This window comes from Larus michahellis, chromosome 10 (assembly GCF_964199755.1).
Source record: "Larus michahellis chromosome 10, bLarMic1.1, whole genome shotgun sequence".
NCBI lineage: Eukaryota > Metazoa > Chordata > Aves > Charadriiformes > Laridae > Larus > Larus michahellis.
In genome coordinates this window covers 22,236,686-22,259,961 of record NC_133905.1, presented here as the reverse complement: position 1 = coordinate 22,259,961, position 23,276 = coordinate 22,236,686, and the positions used below count along the sequence as shown (strand labels likewise).

Genomic DNA, 23,276 nt, shown 5'->3' with positions numbered 1-23,276 from the left:
GCTCCAGTGGAATTTTTTGAGTAATATCAAAAGCAACTGAACAAGTTAAGAATGAAATACAGCTTCCAATCAAACTGTAGTGTTCAATACTGACAAATCTTTTAAGAAAAAAAAGGCAATTGTCCACATAAATTGTAATTGCTTTCTAAGAGGAAGCAAAAGATGTTTAATCTGTTTCAGAAGAAGTAGAAATTAGTCATACACAGATTAAAATCTATTCATATGCAAAGATTACTCATCTATAAATTGCAGCTGCTTTCAGATGCAGTGTTAGATAACTCACTATACCCTGAAAATAACTGCAAACCAGTAGAGAATGCTTATGTATATTTCTTTTAAGTTAATTACTTATGCAAAAATGCATCTGTTGGATGACACTGATGAAGCTCATGATTTTCAAATATTTCCTTGTCCTACACAGTGATTACTCAAAATGTATCTGCTCAGAAAGAGAACTCATCAAGAATCTTTCAACAAAATGCTTTTTCACTGGAAAATGAGATTCAAAGCCAAAAGTTTTGTATGGAAATGAATTTATTTTGGTGAAGCCTTTGTCAGGAAAGGTTTCAGTGTTCCAAGACAAAGTTTCTGGTTTAGATGAGAGAGATCCCTTCATTCCAAATTATCAAATAATGTAGCCCAACTGCTTGGAACAAAATAAGTTCCAGGATTTTGCTCCTATTCATGTGCATTTATACAAAGTAAACCAGTTCCATCAGGAGAGACTGAAAGACCTATTGAAAACTAGCCACCAGAGCTGGGTTTGGGGATCCAACTTGGTTATGGCAGAACCTGAGGACCTAGCATGTAGATAGGAGACTTTACCCCTAATGTTTGTTCTGTTTTATTGAAAAGCTTCAAAAATGGTCTTGGCTTTACCCTCTAAAACTTCCTAGGGGGCTCTTCCCAAAACAATTGCATCCCGTGATTAAGTAATTTCTAATCCCGAAAGACTTGTTTTGCAGTTTCCAAATACAGTTGCACTGTTATGGGACTCAAGCTAGGAAACAGGAGATGTGCTATCGTTACAGCTTAAATGAACCCTGGATTCCTCCCTTCAGATAGAAGTAGTAAAAAAAGTAAAACCTGAAGAAAGCTAATATACATATATGTAGAACTTGCAGCTTACTCTGTAAATACTCTATTCAGAAAGCTTAAGTAGCAGAGAACTAACTTTCTTTAAAGCAGAAGCATCCCACTTGAGCCTTTCATATAGAGCACCACAGCAATCCTAATTTGTCAAGGGTTTGCAACTAATTCTTCCTCCCCTAGCACCATCCCCTTTCACACTAAGGAGAATCTAAAAGCCCAGATTCCTCCCTCACCAGTATGCTTTGTCATGGGAAAACGAATGGATTGTAATTCACTTTCTCTTTTCCTCTCATGGTCTAGTCTTGGAAACATCACTAAAGAGGAGAGATTAAACTTTTTTTTTTTTTTTTTTTTTGGGGGGGGGGGGTGGGGAAACAAGAAAAACTAAACTCAACATGTATATTGTTTCCTGAATTCTTTTCCTATATCTTAATGGCTGAGTTCTATGTCTATGACTTCATGCCACTTTCTGTATTTCAATTACTTCACCTTCAGCTAGCACTCTCTATGCTAGCTGCGCATAGGCTCTCAGTGTTGAATAGCTGGAGAATATCTTCAACTATAAATGTGGTGCTGGTATTGCAGAATTAACCTCAAAAAGCACAGGCTGGATCCTAAAATATCCTGAGGAAGAAAACTTTCAGAACAGCAACAACAAAAGCATGTGAAGAGTGTGTGTATATTTATTTATTTGATTATCCCAAGCACTCTGCGTCTGTAACGTTGCCAGTTCTCCTAAATGTATAGAATGCAATTTGCCTTTGGGGTACAGGAACTTTTGAAACTTCCTTGATAATAAAGGCTTCCAGTAATGCCCCACACTTTGTTGCATCATCCTGCTTCCATCAGTTAGTGATCCACCTCAGGACAACATCCCTTATCAATACTTGTCATAGGAAGCTCTCCTTTAATCAGTTTTGATGCCTTTATTTACATTTCTGTTCCTTGTGGGTTGCAGTGTGCTCCTGCTTTTACCACAGGCTTGAGATGGGTTCTAGACTGGAGACCTCCAGTCGAACAGAGGAAACCCCAAGTATCCTTCAGTCCACCTCCATGCTGAGAGGAGCCCAACGCAAAGCCCAACTGACCCACCATTTGCAGGAACGGTAGGGAGAAGGGATGAGGGCTGGCCTGGACTTCTGGACACTTTCTGCTTCTTTTCTTCCTATGAGTGCTGCAGGAATGATTCTGCTCCCCATTTAAACTCAGCTGAAAAAAAAAGTAAATCATGTTGGATACAGAAGGAGAGAAAGAAAGGTCCATAGGCTTTGTGAAGTAATGACCTAGATGCTTTACCCCAGAAGATGGGAGCAGCAGATAGTGAAAGGAGATTTCCACACACAGGGCTGAAAATGATGCGAGAGCTGGAGCTGCTGGGTTTCCAAATGACTGGCTGGATCACAGGGCAGAGTAATTTTACTCTTGGTAGCATCGTGAGAAGTAGCAACACTGTACTGTCAAAGTTCAAAGGAACTGGTCAGGGATTACAGTCTGTTCCTCGAGCCAGGACAAGATGGTATCATAGATGAGCCATACCACTAACGATATGGGGAAGAATTTCCCTTTGCAGGATTAAATGCTGAGTTGTTGTTATACAACTGGCTTCAGGAGATCAGAGCTTAATGCAAACAAAATTCAAGATAAGTTGTTGCCACATAACTTTTTATTTTAAACTTCCCACTGGAAGTCTGCGTACATTTTCAAAAAAGATTTGTAAGCCATACTACTTGCTATTCTCCAGAACTGCTGGAATATTTTTATCTCAAAACTGTTTAGTTGTCCTCCCTGTTAAAGATTAGATGAGTCAAAGTAAGAGAAAACTGCATGTCACAGGACAGCTTGGAAACAAAGCGGTAATCAGCTTTATTCTTTAGGGAACATGCTCATTTGTGATGGCATTTGCATTTGATACTTCTCAGACACTTAGGATTTTGGACCAAATAGCCTCTATATAATAACGTCAGAGGGGCAACTGAGGATCTCTGCAACTACTGCAGCATGAGCCGAGTGTTAATTTTCTTCCTCCTTTCACAGGCCATGGGGAAAACAGGGTTGCTAGCCAGAAAAGTGCAATATTCATAATATTGTAACATCATCTCAGTACGCTGAGAACTGAGTAACTCTTTGTTTTGATTTTGTTTGTGTTTTGGACAGCAAAAGCAGACTGATTATGCTGCAAGTGTGCTAGTGAAACTCTTCCCAGGCAGACATATATATGAGATTTTACAGATGTCTGGAACAAATGTACAAATGCTATGAGTGGTAAGAATGCAAAAAAACCCCAAAAACAACAAAAACAAACAAACAACAAAACAAAAACCCAACTTAAATCAGAACTGTTTTTTTCTAGTGGCAAAGGATATGCATGTGTATGCTTTTGGAGAGCATGCCCTTCTATGATGAGTTTCTCTACTGGTTACTGAGAGTCTTTTTCTCCCTTTGTTCCCCACGTCCCGTAGCAAAGAAGGGAGGCAGATGCCTCAAATAGAGGAGCAGCGTGCTAGTCGGAGGTGGGACCTTCTCTTACATGTGTGAAATTTACTGTGCATGGACACCTACATCTGCTTGGCCCAGGAACGTCAGTGAGGCTTAGTCCTGCCTGACTTCCACGGTACACTTTGCCTCTCATCCACCAGAAGTTGAGTAACACTTATATAGCTGATTCGTGGCTGAAGTGGGAACTCTTGTAGTATGTAGTTCTGTTATGTAGGAAATAGTTCTGGTTTTTATTCTAGTATGCTCTTTAATCCTTCTTACTGTTTAAAGTGCTAAAGGGTTTTTTTTGTTGTTGTTTTCCAGTGCCTCACTCTTCACTAATACAATTTGTTGGTTTGGGGGGGGGGGTTTTGTAGCTTTCCAGTACTAGTAGGCATTAGAGATATTTTTCTTGTTGATAGTCCAGTTATGTCCAATGCTAGCAGGAATTCTGGCTTATGAATGAGTACGACCCTCATATAACCAACGTCGATGCCTCATAAACGGTTTAAAGTGTTGAACAAACAAGCGAAGCACGCCCCTTTCAATTTCAGGGACAGAAAATTGAGACATTAGGAGGCTATGGACCCTTACCAAACAAACAAATCATTTTCCAAATATGTTCCAAAATATTAGAACAGAGTCTCATTACAGTAATACCCAGGAGTCTTGTGATGTTTAGCTTATCTTTGCTTCATCCTTCCTCACTGAGGTATGGAAATGTAAAGTAAGAACAAAGCGCAAGACTGAAAACTGGAGACTAAAACTGTCTCTAAGGCCTCAGAGACGACTTCTGAGACTGCCTTTACAACAAGGCCTACCCTCCAGAGGCTTCAAACCTCTTGGTACTGCTTTGAGCATATTCTGGTAAAGATGCAGAAGTTAGTGGCCTGCAGAAGGGCAGTAGGTGTGGGTGCTGAGGTGGGCTGTGCTTATAGCTGCTCTGCAGATGGCTCCTTCAGAGCCCTTTAGACAAAGCCCAAGTACACGGATATGTGCAAAACTCACAGAGGAGATGACAATTTCACCTTAGTCTTTCTAGTTCGGTGTCGCTAAGTCCTGTGACTTCCTGGAATCACATGAATCTGGTGAGGGCTGGTATCAGTCTTGTGAGGATATGAGAAGTTCCAGCCCCACTGTGGATTTCAGTCTTCCACGGGACAGAACTCTTCTGAAAAGCTCCTTTCCTTCTTTCTGTACCACTAGAAGCAGTGGCAACAATAAGGTGAAGACAGGCAGCAGAACTAACCCCGTGTCAGAGCAAAGAGTGACATGGGGGTGTGTGAAAGAGCTCTTGAATTCTAGGTCAAGTAAACTTGAGGGTGGTGGCAATAATATGACATATGCTATCCCCTTATCTTCTGGGGATAGCTGAGGGACTAAAACCAAAAAACTCTCCCCAAGGGACAGATCTAATCCTTAAACAGGATTTTTTTTTTTTCTTTTTGGTGTGATCGCACAGTTTTGGTTCAATGATGTTGAAGCTGCAGGGGTGTGGCTAACAATGGATATTCTCTGTTACTGCCTTGCTACTTCACAATTTTTCCCAACTGATGTGCTTTCACTAACAAAGTCATTTTGGCATTCTTGAAAATCTCGTGTTTAACTTAGCGTCAGAGCGGGTAAAGCATTTAACATCTGCTTAAGCATATTTCAATTACTTGCCTAAGTGACTTGACTAAGTAGTTTCTGGTAGAGACACAATTTGAGCCCTTCACTGCTTTAAATCCAATGCCTTTGTAGTTGTTGCTCATTAAAATCTAAAATTTGTTATAATATTGTATATATTTTTATTGTGCATTTTATCTTAAAACCACATTATTTCCTTACTAACACCTAGCACTGTGAAGAGAATTAGATGGCATAAAGCATCACACATGAATATTCAAGTACTCTGGAAGAAAAGAAAACTGGAATTAATGGATCTGGATAATAAGAGGAACTTCAACAACCAGGAGCTATGACAAGCTCCAAAGCCACATGAGTCTGAACTCGTCAATGGTGTTATGATGTAGTAGAAAGAGAAGATAACTCAGAATCTATTTATGGGCTATTTTAAATTCAAGACCAGGTCTAAAAGATGGACCTGGCAAGTCATGCGCAGCTCATAGCAGGGCCACGTTTTTGTTCTGCTTTTTCCTAAAGGAGACTCTAAAACTTTTTTTTCTCTTCTGGCCATATTCCATGCTGGAAGGAGCAATGCTCCTCTCGTGTGGTTTGAAATATCCAGCCACTTGGCCAATGATCTCATGCACCGGGGCATATGGAATGACGCTCTTTGCTTGCATTAGTGTATTAGCACACTGCATACAGCTATTAATTTTCTCTAAGCATTCACAGCTCAGCACTGGGGTGTGTGTTTTCCAATATATTCTAATGGAAATATTGAAGGCTGTTTTATTTTCTTTTTCTGGCTTCCTTAGAAATGTTTTAGGATTACATTTTGAATAAGATCTCTTCAAAATACTTCAGACTTTGGAAAACCTTTTCCTGGAGCATATTACTATAGGAGTGGGAGCGCAGGCTGGCAAAACCAAAATGCAATCCACTGCCCTTGGCTGCATCTCAGACTTCCTGGGTACCTTTATTTACAAGAATATATGGTAGAAAAGCAACAGACCAAAAAATCCTTTGTATCTGAGAAGTCATGAACCTCCTTCATGAGAACAGAATGTCATAATGGGGTTGCTTAACACTCCCATATCTAATTCTGTCCTTGAACAGAAGAAATCAGGTGGCTGTATTATGACACATTTAATGCAAAGTAACTTTTCCAGAAATGAAGGTCTTATCCACTTCTTCTGTGTAGTGCTTTGCACTGTTATGCCAAAGTTAGTATAAGACTTTTCTACCATGGGATACTGATGTAAGCATCAAATGCGTGCAGATGAATGCAGCCCTTGATCTGATTCAGTGCACTAAGGCTAACCTTTTTGTTGCTTTGTGTTTTTCCTAGAGTTTCACTGAATATATATTTTTCAGTTTAAAAAAAGCAAGGATTTATTCCATGTTCACATTACATCACTCCATGTGACTGCTTCTGTGGCTATTTTTGTAGCCTGTGGTCATATCATTTAGTTCCTAGAATCAGGATGATAATTTTTACCACTGAACATCTATTTAGTTAGTAAGCTTCTGTATTTTTTGACTGCAGAGTTCCTCATTTTACTTCTCTTTTGAGCCTGGCTTTTCTGTAAACTCTCTGTTTACTATGTTGGGTGGACTCTGTTATACTTTCCAGAATACCTGCACGGGAAAATATTATTTCTCTTTCTTCTCCCCTCTCTTTTTTTTCTTTTTTTTGGGTGTTTTTGTTGGGGATTTTTTGTGAGCAGTCTGGGATGACAATCCTGTGTGCTTTAAACTTGCTTTTTTAAAACATGCTGCTCACTTTAATGCTGTTTTGTGTTGCCAAGAAAAGTGCTATGTATAAACAAAAACTGAGACCACTATCTTTTTATATACCCTATGTATCTTTATTCCAGAAGTTAACACCCCAGATGTTTCTTTAGGATACACCTGTCAAAGGTCTTCAGGTTATCTGCAAAACTTCTGTAAATACAGAACAGCTTTTTAACCCTTCAAATTAAACTGGATGTTATTCTGCTTCACTGTAAAAACTTTTTAAAGTATTTTTATGTTATATTGCTATTTTTTTCCTCCAGTTTCTGTGTGTTGGAGAAACAGCTGTGTGTTTATCCTACTTAATTAAACAAAGGTCAATCAAGGCAAAACAGAATTTTGTAACGATTTTGTAAGGGAACAAGAGCACCACTAAATCTGAGACATAATTTTTCTAAAAAAACCTAGGCAGTCCTTGATTAGCAGATCAAGATTCTGACAAGTGTAGAGCATTCAGAGAATAGATCTGAATCTAAATCTTGCGACCTGAATCCTTTTCAAATAAGGAGATGCACAAGACTTAAACTATCAGTAATGTGTATCAATAGATAGATTACTTATTCTTCTTGGTCAAACTGGGATTAGTCAAAACCCTGTATTTCAGGCACATCTTGGACACAGAAAATCTGCCCATTTGATATTTCAGTAATTTGACTAAGAGGAAAGTAATCAACTAGCCATTCAGGATGGAAATTGAGCAAAATCAGATCAGCACAGATCAGAAATAGGAAAGGGATGAAAATGTCTTGAAATTACTTAACTGAGATGCTGTCGCTTAAAAGTGACAAACTTGGATAATATTTTTGTAATATTGGCTGCATTTTGTAAAAGTAGAAATTAACTTCAAAACAACTGTATATACACCTTTTTGGTGGGAACTTGCTGTGTAATTCTGTCACACGTCATGTACTTGCTACATACAGTAAAACATTATGATCTGCATTTTAATATTTCAGAGATGCATGTAACTGAAATCTGTTAATTCAGTCCACAGATGTTGTCTCTAAATGGTAGTCAAATTGTCCCATTACATAAATGGAAGGCACTTGCTTTGCAAATTCGTTCTGGAACTGTCTAGTTGTACCCTGTCGATAGGGTACATGTTCTGCTTTCACTGTGGTCTGTACTGAGAGAATACAAAACCGAAATTTGATGGGTAAGACTATTTCAATATTGTTCAACTCTAGCATATCTCATGTAGCTGTAAGTGTCTGGCAGTACAGTGATACTACAGGATAACTGTTGCCAAGAAGTGAAGATGATTTTTGTTATACAATAAGAATTATAGGGGGGAAACTGTATAGTTGGATATTGAAACAACGGATTGCCAGCATTTGCCTCTCAATTTTGTTCCCATTCTCCCCCACTAATCCATCATGTGACCTTACACAAATCAATCTCTCTTCATTTTGAAGTAACAGCTGAAAGTATAAAATGCTTGCAGGTGGTTTAAAGATGCTACTCTGGAGACTCAACATAATCAACTGACATTAATTAAAAAAAAAAAAAAGAGCTGAAAGGATCTTTCCCTCTAAACCTAAGAAGGATAAACTGCAGAAGTTGCTTCTAAATGAGAATTTAAAAGCACATGGCTCTGGTATTTTAAATATAAAATCCTAGTAAGGTGAACACAAAACCCAAAAGGCAATTTACAGAAAGCATAAAACTAGAAAAGACTTTCAAATGCACAGAAAGAGAAAGCTGGCCCCTAATTCAGGGAAACCTTACATTGATTGCTATAACATGGGAGGCCCTAGTGTGGGAAAAAGATATACTTTTTGTTTATTTGTTTTCAGCGCTATCGCTAGACTCACTGTGGGTTGTGAAGCACCGTGAGAACCTAGGGTAGGAAATGCCTACAAACACGCACCAGAGTACCTATCTCCTGACTTTCCCTAATTCTTACTCAAATCTATCTTTTTAGTCCCTAGGAGATGACTATATCGGCATATGAGAGGTACTTGTCTTAAAAAAGTAACTTTATTTTTCTGTCATCCTTTCCCAGCTGAAGAGCCCTAATCTAGTTAGTTGCTTATTGTGTAGAAGCTGGTTTATATCTCTCAAAATCCCTGTTGCCCTTGTCTGTTCCTCATTTAGTTTTATTAAACATATATTCTGGCACAGGAGCAGGTCTGCACGCTGTGTTCAAAATGTGGGTACATCCTTGATTTATGCAATGCAAAAAGTACTCTCTTCTGGCTTGTTCTCAGCTCTCATCCTGAATTCCTAACATTGTTTCTTGTCTTAACCGTTGCTGAGCACTGAGCTGGCATTTTTAGGGAGCTATTCACACTAAATCTCATGTCTCTTTATCTGGTTGACAAGAGCTAAACCAGAACCCCTTACTGTTTACGTATGATGTAGGCTGTCTTTTCCTAGACTGTTGCTTTGTGTTCACTTGCGTAAGATTTAATCCACTATTTCATAATCTAATACTGTGTTTTTCCAACGTATGTGTTTTAGTTTCAACTATTGTGAATAATTCTGTTTCTCAGCAAACCTTCTTGCCTTCCTATTTACTCCTATGTTCTTTTTAATAATCTTTTGAAGAAGTCGTGGCCTTTTTTCAAACCAGACAATACCTATAGTGTAAAAGGTAAAATAACATATGTGGAATTTATGAACAATAGACAAAACCTCCTTAATGTAGCAACTTCAGGTCTGATTGTATATAATAATATGGCTGTTTTTGTCAGTGGGACAAACAGATGAGCGAGAAGGTATAGCCTTTGAGATATACTTTGCATATGCAAAAAGATACTCTTTCACAGATCACAGTTTCTAGCTACTCAGGCAGCAGTTTCACAAACCAAATAATTGGATCTGTGGACTGTCGCCAAATGGGGAGATTCCAGTCTCCGCACACCTCATCCACGAGTTGAGCCTTCCTGCTCCTTCCCTTGCATTGATGAAGAAGTGCTGGGACTGGGAGATCAGTCATGAAAACATAAAAATCTGACTCACTGTGCAGTGTTATGACTGCTAGATCCAGTGTGAGAGAAGGGGCAGGAATGTCCAGCTGGGGCTGAAAGGGGAAAAAGGGACTGTCCCTTTGGCAGCAGTGTGTATAATTAGACTGTGTTACATATATTGTGAAATGGCACCTAAGCCCTAGAGCATAGCAGCGCTCCTACTTTTTCTTTACAGAGGAGAAACACGAGGTACAGAGAACTTAACCAAATCCACGCTTTTTCTTCATGTGATAGTCAGGAACATAGCCCAAATGCTCTGATGGAGTGTGAAGCTTTAACCCTAGACAAAAATCATTAACTGCTTGGCTGCATTATCAGACCTGTGACTGGCTTTGAGCCCATTATGTGTGACTGTTATGCAGGTTAGAATTCATACTGCTTATGCCCAAAGTGAAAGCTTGCGTTGGGAAACTAAGCCAAAAAATGAAAAGTTCTCTAATGAGATGTAGAGACTGACGCAGTCAAATCTATCTGATAGTGTCTAATTCTATTAAGGATAACCTGTAAAACTATTTTTAGCCTAATTCTATAGCTTCCATGAATTGAAAAGTCCCCTGCAACCTCTTAATTATAAAGAGATAAATGCAGCTGGCATTCTCGGTGGGAAAGCATACTGGGTGGCACAGACCTAATGCAGGGCAGGTGATGCAACAACTTTGGAACTGATGGCAGTAGCGAAGGTGGGGGAAGAGAGAAAGGTATGAAGGCAGACAGTGATTAAGGCTGTCTGATAACAGTAGCCTTTTTGCTGTTTGTTTACCTTTTGTAATATCAATGGGAAATCAGAATAACAAGTTCAGGTTAAGCTTAAAAATAAAGCAGTTTAGACCGTTTGAAGATAGATGCTAGTGTAACTGAAAGCAACTATATAGCATATCAACAGCTGCTTCAGTATGACATACTGACATTCATAAAGACATTCATTTATTCTGAAATGCTAATGAAGACCAAAGGTGTTATGTCTTGTAGTAAATAGTTGTGGTAAGAATAGTATTTGTATGGCTTATTGCTTTGAAAGTTTTCTACTGCATTAAGTTATTGCAAAAGAATAATTCTATATTCTCTCCTTCTATGAAAAATGTTTTCTTGAAACCATTATTTTTTTCTTTTCCTTGAATGAGGAATGCAGCATTCAATGTGAAAACTACCTCTTTTCATAAGATATAACTGTTATTTTTCATAACCTACAGAAACAATTATTTATAATACTGCTCAACTTTGGCTACCTAGCATTTTATATCCTTGTCAAGTCTTCTTTTATAAAACATTATTTTCAGTATGGGTTGTTTTTTTGGTTTTTTGTTTGTTTTTGTTTTTTTGAAAGACTGCTTACGTTTCTGGCCCAGCAGAACAATTGAATTTACTCAGGATTATCAAATTCTACAGTACATTCTACAGTACTAGCTACTTCCAAGTAGCACTTTCTTACCAGGAACTTGACCTGCAAAGTAAAGGTAATTAAAACATACTGGCTTTTTGCCAAATTCCAAGGTAGGCTTCCTTGGCAAGCACCATCTGTCATATAAGTTGTTCTACAGCAGTTCCCCTTTCCTCTAGGAAAAGCTATTTTATAAAAAGGGAGTCTTAGGGATCCTTACTTCTTGACTCTTTTAATATTTATTGTTCCATATCACTATGCAGCAGTAGTGTATTTTGTAAATTCTTTCCATTGCTCACAAAGCCATATAAACATCTTGAAGTTTCCTCAGAGAATTCCTAACTTCCTACAAAAACAAGCAACAAAAAGCTACCAGGAAAAGTAACCAGAAGACTTCTAATCACTTGAGTCTATTTCCTATTCCTAAGAGAAACTAGCATTGTCCACATGTTTAAGTTAAACACTCAAGTGAATTGCATGACCTGCATTAAACTAAATAGCTCTATGATCTGTTATATGAACAAATGTAAGAATAATTAATAATAATAATAATAATAATATATGAACAAATATGAGAATAGATCCTATTTCTTACCCATACTTAAAGACTTCCTAGGATTGCTACAGAAATGGAAATTCTTCATGAATAGGTCTGTTTTATCTTTTGCTTACCTCAATGTGAGGTTTCATTGTAATTTTCAAACCTATGAACTAACTGCCATCTCTCACTCATTTTGGTAAATTAAAGCTTCTTAAATCCCATGTTTTAAATATAAAATATTAGCTCACACATATGCACAATAACTCAATGTCTTTAACTTAAGAGTTTACTGTACTAACGCTCACTACTCTCCTCCAGATGCCAGTGGAATTGGGATATACTGTAATATCAGATTTCACCACTTTGAATATTGCAAGGACAAATTGTCGCAGTTGTGGTAGTGCCTGGTGCTAAAGCTTTGCATTGATAAAGTTTAAATACTCTAGACTGCTCTAAGGTGTGTTCAAATGAAAATATAATTGTACTAAGGCTTGGCACACATCGTTACGTATTTGTGCATATAAAAGTAATGGCCCACCTTGGAGAGAATCCAGAAGGAAAGCAGAATGCCAGATGCATCTGGAAGAAATGATTTTTTCTTTCTTGTAGTCAATTTACTAATAGAGAGTTTACTAAATTTAGTAAATTTTAAACCTGTCTGGTACTGACAGGTAATTTGTGTGTTTTGGGTTGTGTGTGTGGGGTTGTTTTTTTTTTGTTTTGTTTTGTTTTTTAATCCTTATGTGTTCTAAGGTTGCGTTTGGTTTGCTTTTGTTTTTTGTTGTTGTGTGGTTTGGGTTTTTTTTTAACTCCCATCTCAAAACTCTATACTAAATCTTGCCTTCCTACATTCCTCTGAGCTACGTGAAGATGAGTAGGAAAGTGCAATTGTAGAGGTTACAGGGTGAAGTGTAGTAATTATACATAAAGTTGTAAAACTAAACAATCTCAGTAATATGCTTTACTATGATAGCACTAAAAATCTGAGGTTAGACCTTTGTTTCAATTGAAATATCCTGAACTCTCCTAGAGCTAAACAAACCAGGTGTGAAATACATATATTACTATAAATTAAATATAGTATAAATTAATACAGTATTCTGTGTTTCAAATATTCTGGCAACTTGCTTATAAAAATATTCAATATTTATTTTTGAACAAAACTGTCTGTATAATCACCAATCCATATTTAAGAATAAGCATAGTTAACTGTATGTTATCAAATGCTGAAGGAGCCTAGGGAGGAAAAAAAAGGCAAATAATTTTGCTTGCATTCTTGTCAGCTAAGAGCATGACCCTACTTGAAAACTTGATAAATCAAAATCCACTACTTGGGGAAATAACTTTATTGCTTTGTACTGAATGTTTCACCTAAGTATTTGGTTAAAATACCTAATTTTGAAGTCTGTGATCCTGAAAGCTACAAAAAGTCAGATAATATACCCAGAGAGTGCTGAGTCAAAGCTTTTGAAGACTGCATGCATCAACATAAGATATCTTTGGTTATACCATTTCTTATTCACTGTATGGCCTTCACAAGAGGAGAAAAAAAAATCCTTTTTTTCAAAAGACAGTCTTAAAAGAGGTGTATCTGTCAAGTATGTCCTGGGGGATGTCTCAGCAATTGATCCTCCTCAGATAGCAATAATGCTTTTGAGTTTCACTCTACTCGCCTCAGGAAAGATTTAACTTTACTTCAATTACAGAACTATCACAAAGCACCACTGACCCTATAATACTTACAATAATACCCAGTTTAGAATTAAGGTAATAGCATGGCGCATATATAAAAGAAATAAAATGGTGGTATGTTGAAGTCATGAACCCACAAGTTGGAATTGTAAGTAAATACATATTATATACTGGCAATAGGAATTTGCTATTCCTTTTCCTCTGTCAACTTGATATATAATTAGGGAAAAAATACCCCTTTTATTTTTTCATTTCCTGTCTGAAGGTTAGCATGTGAACATAGAACCAGGATATTCCAACGCACAAAGATGTTAGCAACATCTACTTTATTTAAAACAGGGCTTTAGTCCCCCCAAAAGATTTTGCTCTCTTTTTATTCGGCCTTACTGTCAATTAAATTGGTGTCTCAGCAACAATGTTTTAGCAGTTACTCAAGTTGTTATGTCACTGTTCTGTTTAAGTGAAATGCAGAAGAAAGGCTTACATAATTTGTCGCTAATAGAAAGCTTCTGTCTCCACCAGAAATAAGTTTGAACTTAAGGAATGTCTGAATAAATTAATCTGAATACATCTGAGTATTAGATATACATCTTGGAAGTATTCAAATTACTCAGGTATAACCAGACATGTCGATACTCATTTCTCTGCAATTGCTGAAAGATTTAACAAATCTACTAACACAGCATACTAGAGTTTTGCAGTGAGGCATAGCAATAGACTTGTATGTTTGCATTCCTTTGACCTGATGTCTTTGCTAATTACTGCTCAAGTAATTTAGTTGTTTTGCTCATAGCATTGTTTTGGGGTTTTATTATCTTGCAAAATGAAATTAAAAAAAAAAGTTCTTAAATAAGACTAAAATGAATGTAATCTTGTATTAGAGGCTTTAAGCATAATTAAATTGACTTTTCTATTGGAGGAAAAGCATATCCTGATGGATATAATCAATTCAGTCACCACTGTGCAGTCTAACAGAAATGAATGTGTAACAACAAAGCAGCCTTAACATATTACAAATATCTGTCAGAAACATCCTCCACCTTTATAATCAGAGACTAAATTAGCCATATACATATGCATTCTTTGGTTGTTTTTTTTTTTTTTTTAAATAGCATACCTACACTGGTGTATCAGTCTACAGAGCTTCACATGCTGAAATCTACTGATGCGTTCTGCTGCTGACAGGAATAATGCTGGTACCTGTAATAGAGACGTGGTCCATTAGCACATACTGAAATTTTCACCAACACACCTTAGCCTAGCCCTGAAATACTACATACTAGCATGCTTTATACACATCTGTTACGAACTTTTACGGCTACCAAGCTCAATCAGCTTAATAATAAAAATCTTTCACTGTTGTCATATAATTTTTAATTGTCATACCCTTCTAACACAATGTGCTACATATGACATTGAGGTACAAAGTATCAAAGGCTAGCTAAAGCATAGCCATATTGCCAAGCATAATGTATGCCTTTGATCACCCATCTTTGTTTATCTGAATGTTTGAGATGAACTTGAAAGACAATGGATAAATAGGCTTGTGTTGAAAGCCAAATACTTCTCTTTTTTCTTACTTTTGCATAGCTTTTTGTAACAGAATCCAGTAAAAGAGAGTTCCGTTTCTTAGTACGTGAATGTATGTATGTGTCTAAAAGGGACTTTTGTCGTCTTGACAGATACATTGAACCTTCTGAATAATGCCAGGTATTTATAACCTTATACCTATATTCTAATGAGTCTGGCTTTATCTGGGAATAGCAGTGCTAGAGAGCAGCTTGGATAGATGCGCTGGCTAGACTGCTTTTGATTCCCTTGTCTCTTAGAATCTACCTTCGATAAAAGCTGACTGTGACGACAAAAAGAACCAAAGTGCATGTTTCTGTACACAATACAAACACATGACAACAAGCCTAGGTTCCCTGTCAAAACTATTAAAAAAAAAAAAAAGTCTTTTTTATGAAGAAACACAATAGGATTTATGAAAAGATAAAGGGAAGTATAATTTTTTTCTTTTGTTGCCTATCATCTCTCCATTTGTTTTGAACATAAGCACACACTCAGATAGTCAGATACATATGCGTATGTAAACACATCTTATTTTACCCTATCGCTACTGATTCAGTATTTGTGATTCTTCCTAGAGAACTAAAATTTTGCTGTCAACGTACTTTATTACAATTAATAACTTCTAGAGAAACTAAGTATTGAATGCAGTTCAGTTACCACACACAAGAAATTGTCTGTACACAGGAAAAATAATGCATAGCTTGAGGTCATGCCAAATCAGATGATCAGTCTCTTTATGTAGCTCTCTATCAGCTATAATAATAAAAAAAAAATCTTCTGCAGCTGAGCAATTACATATTCAGGCTAGGTTCTAAAAACTTTTGTCAGGAAAGAGCTATTTATGCTTTGTTATTTTTAAACTGTAGTACCTAGCTCTGAATAGATTTTATTGTGGTTAGACTTTTTCAGAAAGTCAAAATAAACCCAATAAACCAGTTTGGTTAGGTTTCAAAAATAGAATACATGTATAAATCAAAGTGCTGTATTTATTGTCTATGAAAGAGAAACAACTGTTCAAATAGCAACAAATTAAAGCCTAGATTATTCCCCCTCCCATTGGAGCTCCAGTAATGCTTATTCAGATTATTTATTCAGTGCGCAGGTGGCACCTATCAGTTCAGCATCTCCACATTGAACTTATAAAACATTATTCTACAATGATTTTTATGCTTTGACATTCTCAGTGTATGGTGCTATACCAGTTGACTTAGTATGTCTGTCTTACGTTCCTTGTCAAAGCTTCCTAAATTCTGTCTGTGATGAAAGGAATGTTACCCAGATTCTCGATCCTTCTATTGGGAATCTAACTGCTATCCCTCCGATAAACTTCCAGTTACAGGGGAAAAAACATAGGGGAAAAAATTACCTAATACAATACAAGTATGCTCATCAGACAGAGTTTAACAGACATTGCTTTGAAACCACATGGCTTTAGTGATGTTTTTATTCCTTTATTTTTTTTCAGTCTGCTTCTACTGCATTTGCAAATGGGTAGCCGAGGTCCGTAAGAGCAAATGAGCCAATGGACACGGGCTGAGTCATGCAGCAAGGACAATTGTCCGTAAGCAGGACCTGCGCTTTACATTTCAGGTTTCAAAGTTATGACCCGCATTCTTATGTGTCACAACTTCTTTTCCCACTAGAAGAAAATTAAATCTTGGCAATAAGTACTGCAAATGAGTATCTAAAATTCAGGAAAGCAACTTAACTCCTCCTGTCTGGGGAAGAGTCTGAGAGAACTGGATGGGGTAGTGCAGTGCCTCTAAATTTTCCTAGAAGCAAATTGCATTGCACTGAAATTAGAGAAGCAGAAATTCTCTACTGCACTGCACACAACGAGCCCAGAGACACTGGATATCTATACCATAAATTACAGTAGGAGCATATGGAGGACTGAAAACCGATAGAGAGTTTTTTAAAAACTTTAAGAATGTTTCATGTAAGATTATCAGTGAAAAAAGGCTAACATAACTTTTTTTTTTTTCAGTAAGAGATTATTGCTTACTGTTTATAGAGCTGCTCTCAGAATAACTTATTTAATACGGTAAGGCTTAAGGAAAATCTGTTTGAATTTTTCTCCAAAGTGTTCCCACACAAACTTGTATTGAAAATTTATTGCAATTGACGTTTTCATCAAATATTTCTCTTGTTAAGTTTATATAAAGATAACCCAAGAACCATATAAGTATGAATACCTAATAGATGGATTAGAGACGGTATTAGTGATGGAACTGATTGTGGTAGAATACAAAAATCTGTAGAGGATTGTAGTCCTTGACATTACAAGGAATTGTGTATGTTTTTTTAGAGAAAAATGCTTCTTAAATGAAAGTGTTAAAGCAGTAAAAAAGAAGAAAGAAAGGGGGAAAATAAAGAAAGTAACTTAAAATTATATACAGAATGCAGTGGCCAACAGCTAAGGCAAAACTTGTTAGCAGTACTGTGGAGGCAACCATGGCACAACGTATTTACCTTAGGCAGTGTGTCTCATGGGGTGTGCACGCCTGTGTGTGTAAAACATAACAAAAGAAACTTTGCATGATAGCTCTTGGTAACTATCTTTAAGGCACTTAAATTGGCTTGACCCTGCAAATGAATAAATTGAATTGAATTTAAAAATAGATACTGAAGCATGAAGTAACAACAGCATATATGAGGTTTCTATCAGACCATCTATTCTGTATCATAAAGTACATGACTTGACCTTACATGGAGACAAAGATTTACTGAAGAAGATCCTTGGGGGTTAGAACCTGCAGATACAGAGCCCTGTCTCAGAGCCTGACTGACTTCCCCAAGTTCTCCGGAATTGGTTAGATGGATCTGGTTCCAGAATCCAGCCTTTCCAGGGAAGTAATGAAGTCACTACATGCTTAATCTATGACTGATTATAGAGACTGAAGCTTTTGGAAGGACGTGCCTTTTGGGTTGTGCCTATGGGAGTCAGGTGTTATTTTCACAAGGAAAAGAAAAACTCCCAAGATGTAGGTTCACAATTTGGCTGAAGAGATGCTGAACAGAGAGAAGAAAGGTACGCACCATAGCCAGCTCAGTATCAACCACATTTAGTTGGATATGAATCAAATAAAAAGTTAAGAGTTTGTTCAGGATAAAAGAACAAAAATAATTAACGTGAACAGACTGTGCTATGGTTTCCATTCCAGCAAAACAAGTTTATTGCTTTAACAGCTTCATATAGAAGATGTCCTGTTTTTGTAAAGTAATGTATGCAATTTGAATTCTACAATGCATGAAAAAACCTAAACAAACTCTAATTTACACTTCCACCCCTCTGATCACTTCAGTGACATGGAGAAATATAAAGTCTTTCAGCTGAAATATGAAATATAAAATATAAATAGTTTATGCACTATCATACAAATAACATATTCCTTATTTGGAGCACTTCTCTTCTAGGTTGCTATTGTTTGATTTGTTCAAGACTGCGCTTTCTTCATGGCATCTGTATGTTGCACTTCCTTTGTAACTAACTTTAGTTAAATTTTTCCTATGCAACGTTCTCTTACTCAAAAAAAAAAAAAAACACAACAATTTTTTTATGGGGGAATAAGAGAATAATTTATAGCGTATAGAAAAATAACATGCAGAAGCACAATGCTCTGAATGTGGCTCAGGTTGAATAACCCTGAATAAAATGGCAAGGTTTGTCTATAGCAATCCTTGTCTTGAGGAGCAAGGGAATATTTGATACTCAAAATTCCATAATAAAATGTGTCTATACATTTTGTCTTTTTCCAGCCAGCATTATGCTCCTAATTCTTGCTACTCATTCTTCTGAGGCTTACAGGTATCTCATGTACTAAAGATATAATTAAGGTTATACGATGTCACTTAAAGCATTTTATACTTTTTGAGACCCCCCCCCCAAGCAATCACAGTTACGTAGAACTGGGAATACACGCATACTGCACATCATAGCAAACTGCACAACAAAGAAAGGATAGGTTTAACTTCTACATACTTCTTTTCAGCAGTCGCTATTAAAACTCTTCTAAAAGATGGTCATTCAGTATCATTCACCCCATTTTTAACTATGAGGAAACTGAAGTCTGTGAAACTGAGATTACTCTGCCTGTGTGACAGACCCACTGGATGAAAGGGAGTTCCCAAGCCTTCAACCACTAGACAGATTTGCCTGGTATCTCGAGATAATAGTTACTGTCACTAACTCAGCCCGCTCTAAGCCCTGGTGGCACTGGGTCTCATGCTCTTTCTAATCGCTCCTCAGGCTGCTTTTTATAGAGGCAGAAAACACTTCAGATGGTGAAAATGTAAGATTTGATTATATGCCTGGACAAATAAAAGTCTAATACCTGGACGTTCACATGTTAAATCTATTGTAAACCCAACCACTAAACACAAACCAGATCAACCTCAGGAAGAATGCTAATAATTTTCAGTTTATTTTAGTAAGTTTGTTCAATTTTTTTCCCGTTCAACTTTAGTGCTGTAATGTTTGAGTTTCTTTGCTTCGTTTCCTTGTTTGCTTTTCTTTTTCTTTCTTGTAATTATTGTATTTCTTTGCATATGCTACACTGTTTAACTATCTGAAATTTGGCTTGCTTTCCTGCATATCTGTGTTCATTTGTTCCATGATTACAATCCTTGATCCTTCTACTTTTTTAAAAGAAGTTTAAAACGTTACAGTCTTCTATCAAAACTACCTCTTCTGGAGGTGGTTATCCCTCTTTTCTTTCCCTGTTTCTTTTTAAGCTTCTCATGGCATGTTCTTATTCATATTTTACATTACAGTATTTTAAGCTCCTTTCGCGTATTTTGCCAAAATCTGTACTACTGTTTACCATACTACATGGATATGCTTAGTCTTAAGCCATCTGAATATTTATTGTACAGACTGCTTTATTTCTTTCTCCTGGACCAACTTTTGCAGTCAGATACATAGGTATGATTTCTGTTAAAGTCATGTAAACTTTGTACGCACATCAGAGGACTCCTTCAGTTTAAATGTGACACTCAAGAGAAAAGGTACTCTGTAAGAATTTGAAAAAGAATGATTCACATTCATAACTTTTGTCCTTGGTAGATACCTTCTTGGCCTGGATTTGTTGTTCTGGGGTTTTTTTGGTAGGTCTGAGCCCATGGCAATGGGGAAGAGAAAGAGAATAAGCGCTTTTCCTAGTAGAAGGTTTGAAATCTCCACGTGGTTTGCCTTGTAAGAGTGCTAAAAAAGTTTAGTTTAATCTTTCTTGAAATTGATGGTATTATTACACTGGAGTAAGTGGATAATTTCTAGAACATATGGGAATAAAGTACTGAATCACAGTGTTGTAGAATCACAGAATGATAGGGGTGGAAAGGGACCTCTAAAGATCATCTGGTCCAACCCCCTGCCAGACATGGAAATTTCTGTTTAAGCCTTCTAGAGCCGCTGGTTGCCATGTCCATTTCAATCTCCTATTACTTGGCAACCACACCTCTTCCTGGACGGCACCAGTAGCTAAAGACTTTGTATATTATTTTTTTTTTTTGGGTGCTTAGGAGAGGCAAGCCCAACAGTACTTTTTTTTTCCTTGCCCTTGCTATGCACCTATGAGGTTAATGTGACTTCACCTGAACTCGAGCCTTGGTTTCTATCGGAATAAACCTCCTTCTGTAGAGAAATTCCAAATAAGGCTGAAAGAGTTTTGCTGGAGGCTCTTTTTAGAGAAGTACATTAATTAACAATTAATGTAACATATGACTGTAAATGCAAACATGTATGCTCTTTAAAAGCACTTCTAGGAGAAATGTTTTACTTTATAATGTCTCTCCTTAAAAGTTTTGTTTTGGGATGATAAATTAACTGTTTCAATTGCAGTGCTGTACATTTGCAAAGCCTGACCTAAAATAGGTTAGTTTGTGGTGCGCTGGCAGTACCTCAACAGACCGCAGAGTCCTTCAGTATCTTTACTCTTCTTACGTGGAGGCTGGGCCGAGTTACACACTGGGGCTTGCTGCCTGACAGCTGTTCCCTGTCTCCTCCAGGAAAAGAGGTTGCACGCTATTATTTTTTTTTTTTTTTCCTCCCTTTCTCCCCAGATACCTTCCCCAGCAGTTCACACCCCACCCCTCTCAGCACGTACCGCCCCTTGGGAATTTCTGCTCTTCCCTTCAGAAACAGGGCTTGCTTTCCGACAGGTAAGACGGACGGGCCCCGCGCTGCGGCTGAGGTAGGGGGCGGCCCGGCCAGAGGAGGGGAGGGGGCGGCCGGCCCGCGGGGCCCCGCCGGGGTGCCTACCCCCCTCAGCTCACTCCTTGCTGATGCGCCCCCCTTAACTGCCAAACAACCGAGAGATTTAGCCTAGGTAGGGCTGCAGGGAGGCGACTGTAGCGGCAGCGCTGCGAGCGGCCTGAGGGGAGGGGGCTCGGCGGTCCCGCTCCAGCACCGCCGCAGCAGCAGCGGAGCTCACCCCTCCACCCCCGGGTCGCTTCACCGACAAGGGGTGGGCGAGAGGCGGCGGGAGCGCCTCACCTCCCCCGGCAGCCGGGTGGGGGCAGCCCGCCGCGCCTCAGCCACCGCCGCTCCCAAATGGCGGCCGGCGGAGGGGAGGAGCAGGAGCGGGCGCGATCAGCAGCTCGGCGCTCCGCCGTCAGGCCGAGAGGCGGGGAGGAGGAGGAGGACGGGAAGAGAAGGGGAGACAGGCGAAAGGGAAGGAGCCGAGCGCCGACAGGTCGATGGGCGGAGGATAAATGTCTCGCTGAGTGTGAGGCCGCCATTTTAGATGAGGAACGAAACGGACGGCGCCGAGCGGTGCGAGAGCCTGGAGAGAGCCGCCGGGGGGGAGTGACATAGGTAGGAGCGGCAGGGGACGAGGCAGGGGATGGGGGTGAGAAGGGCTCCCCCTCCTCCCCTCTCTCTTCGGCTCCCCCTTCCTCGGTGCTGGCGCCTGGAGCGGCGCCGGCTGCTCGCAGCGGCGCCTCAGCCCCGGGCGCGCTGACCCGGCCGCTGCCTCGGCCGTGAGGGAAAGTAGCGCGGGTGAGGGCGGCCTGACAGGGACCGGGGTGGGGGGAAAAGTAGGGGGGTGGGCTGGGTTCGGCCGTCTCCCTACCTGTGGGTCGCGGCTCATCGCGGAACCCTCTGGGGCTGGTCGGCCTGCCTCTCCGCCACGGGGCCGGGGCTCCCTCCTCGGGAGGAGCGGTTTCCCGGCGGCCCGGACCGGAGAGCGGGGAAGGTGCCAAAAAGCCCGGGGCGGGGTGAGGGGGGGGTGTCCGCGTTCCGGGGGGGGGGGTGGGAGGGGAGGGGGGCGCGGTGGCCGCCGCCTGTCAGCGCCGGCGCGGAGCCCCGCGGCCGCAGCCGCCCCCCCGGGGCCGAGGCGGGTGTGCCCCGGGGCTGGGGCCTCGCACCGCCCGGCGGCGGCGGGATCAGCGGCCGGCAGCCAGCACCTGGATCGGTGCCCTGGCCGGGGCGGGGGGGTGCCCGGCGGTGGCTCCGCTGGCCCGGCCGCCCGGCGCTGCGCTCTGCCGCTGGCAGCCCTCGGCTTGCAGCGGGGGGTCCCCAGCCGTGCTGGGGCTGTGGTCTGCCGGCTCTGAACCGCGGACGGAAAATGCGTTTAAGTTTTATGAACATAACCGAGTGCGTTCTGCTTAGGCATTCTTCCGTTTGAGCCGCTTGCTTGACTTTTTTTTTTTTTCCGACTTCGATTCAGTTTAAAAAAAAAAGACGTTTGAAAACTGGAGTACGATTTTTCTGTTTCACAATTTCTTCTAAGCTGTTACAGCTTTGCCGTGTATACTCCAGAGCCACAGCTTAAAGATTGCACTTTCTGGACTCTCTACCTACAGTCTAAATATACACACCTATATAAATATATAATATAAAGTATATTTTAGCTTTATATAAGTATAAACCTGCCTGTGCTATCAGCAACACATCTCTTGTCCATTGTTCGTCTTGCCAACATCAGGATAAACAGTTTGTGTAGATTTTTTTTTTTTTCTTCTTAGCCTTTAAGTGCCATCCATAAATACAGGGACCTTACTTGGGACAGTGAGACCTCAAAACCAGTTGTAGTGGAATTGCTACAGCGCAGCGTGCATTCCAGATGCAATTGCAGGTTGTCGTAGGTATGCAAAACAAGAAGGGTCTGTAGTGGAGTAAAACTAAGATTCTTCAAAAACTAAAGCCAACTTA

General features: G+C 39.5%; 1 protein-coding gene and 1 long non-coding RNA gene across 16 annotated transcripts in view; one reads left to right on the top strand and one right to left on the bottom strand.

Annotated features, from left to right (window-relative positions):
• The window catches only part of RAF1 (Raf-1 proto-oncogene, serine/threonine kinase), an 80,653-nt gene that overhangs the window by 13,507 nt on the left and 43,870 nt on the right, over positions 1-23,276 (top strand). For 4 of the 13 annotated variants that reach the window (XM_074603023.1, XM_074603020.1, XM_074603016.1 and 1 more), the window contains exon 1: positions 21,738-21,938. The exons of 5 other annotated variants lie outside the window; for them this stretch is intronic. The gene's annotated coding sequence lies outside the window, so the exon portion shown is untranslated. Of the gene's footprint in view, positions 1-21,737; positions 21,939-23,276 lie in introns of those variants that run through there. 4 more of the 13 variants (XM_074603021.1, XM_074603013.1, XM_074603017.1 and 1 more) reach the window with 3 other exon arrangements.
• Positions 1,758-22,452, bottom strand: LOC141749483 (uncharacterized). 3 transcript variants are annotated; one of them, XR_012589364.1, is made up of 4 exons: positions 22,195-22,441; positions 21,023-21,124; positions 14,670-14,752; positions 1,758-2,301 (listed from the first exon to the last, which is right to left on the bottom strand). It is a non-coding gene; the product is annotated as an uncharacterized LOC141749483 (long non-coding RNA). The 3 variants fall into 3 exon arrangements; XR_012589365.1 differs by having other exon boundaries at positions 2,163-2,301; positions 21,023-21,121; positions 22,195-22,437; XR_012589363.1 differs by lacking the exon at positions 21,023-21,124 and having other exon boundaries at positions 22,195-22,452.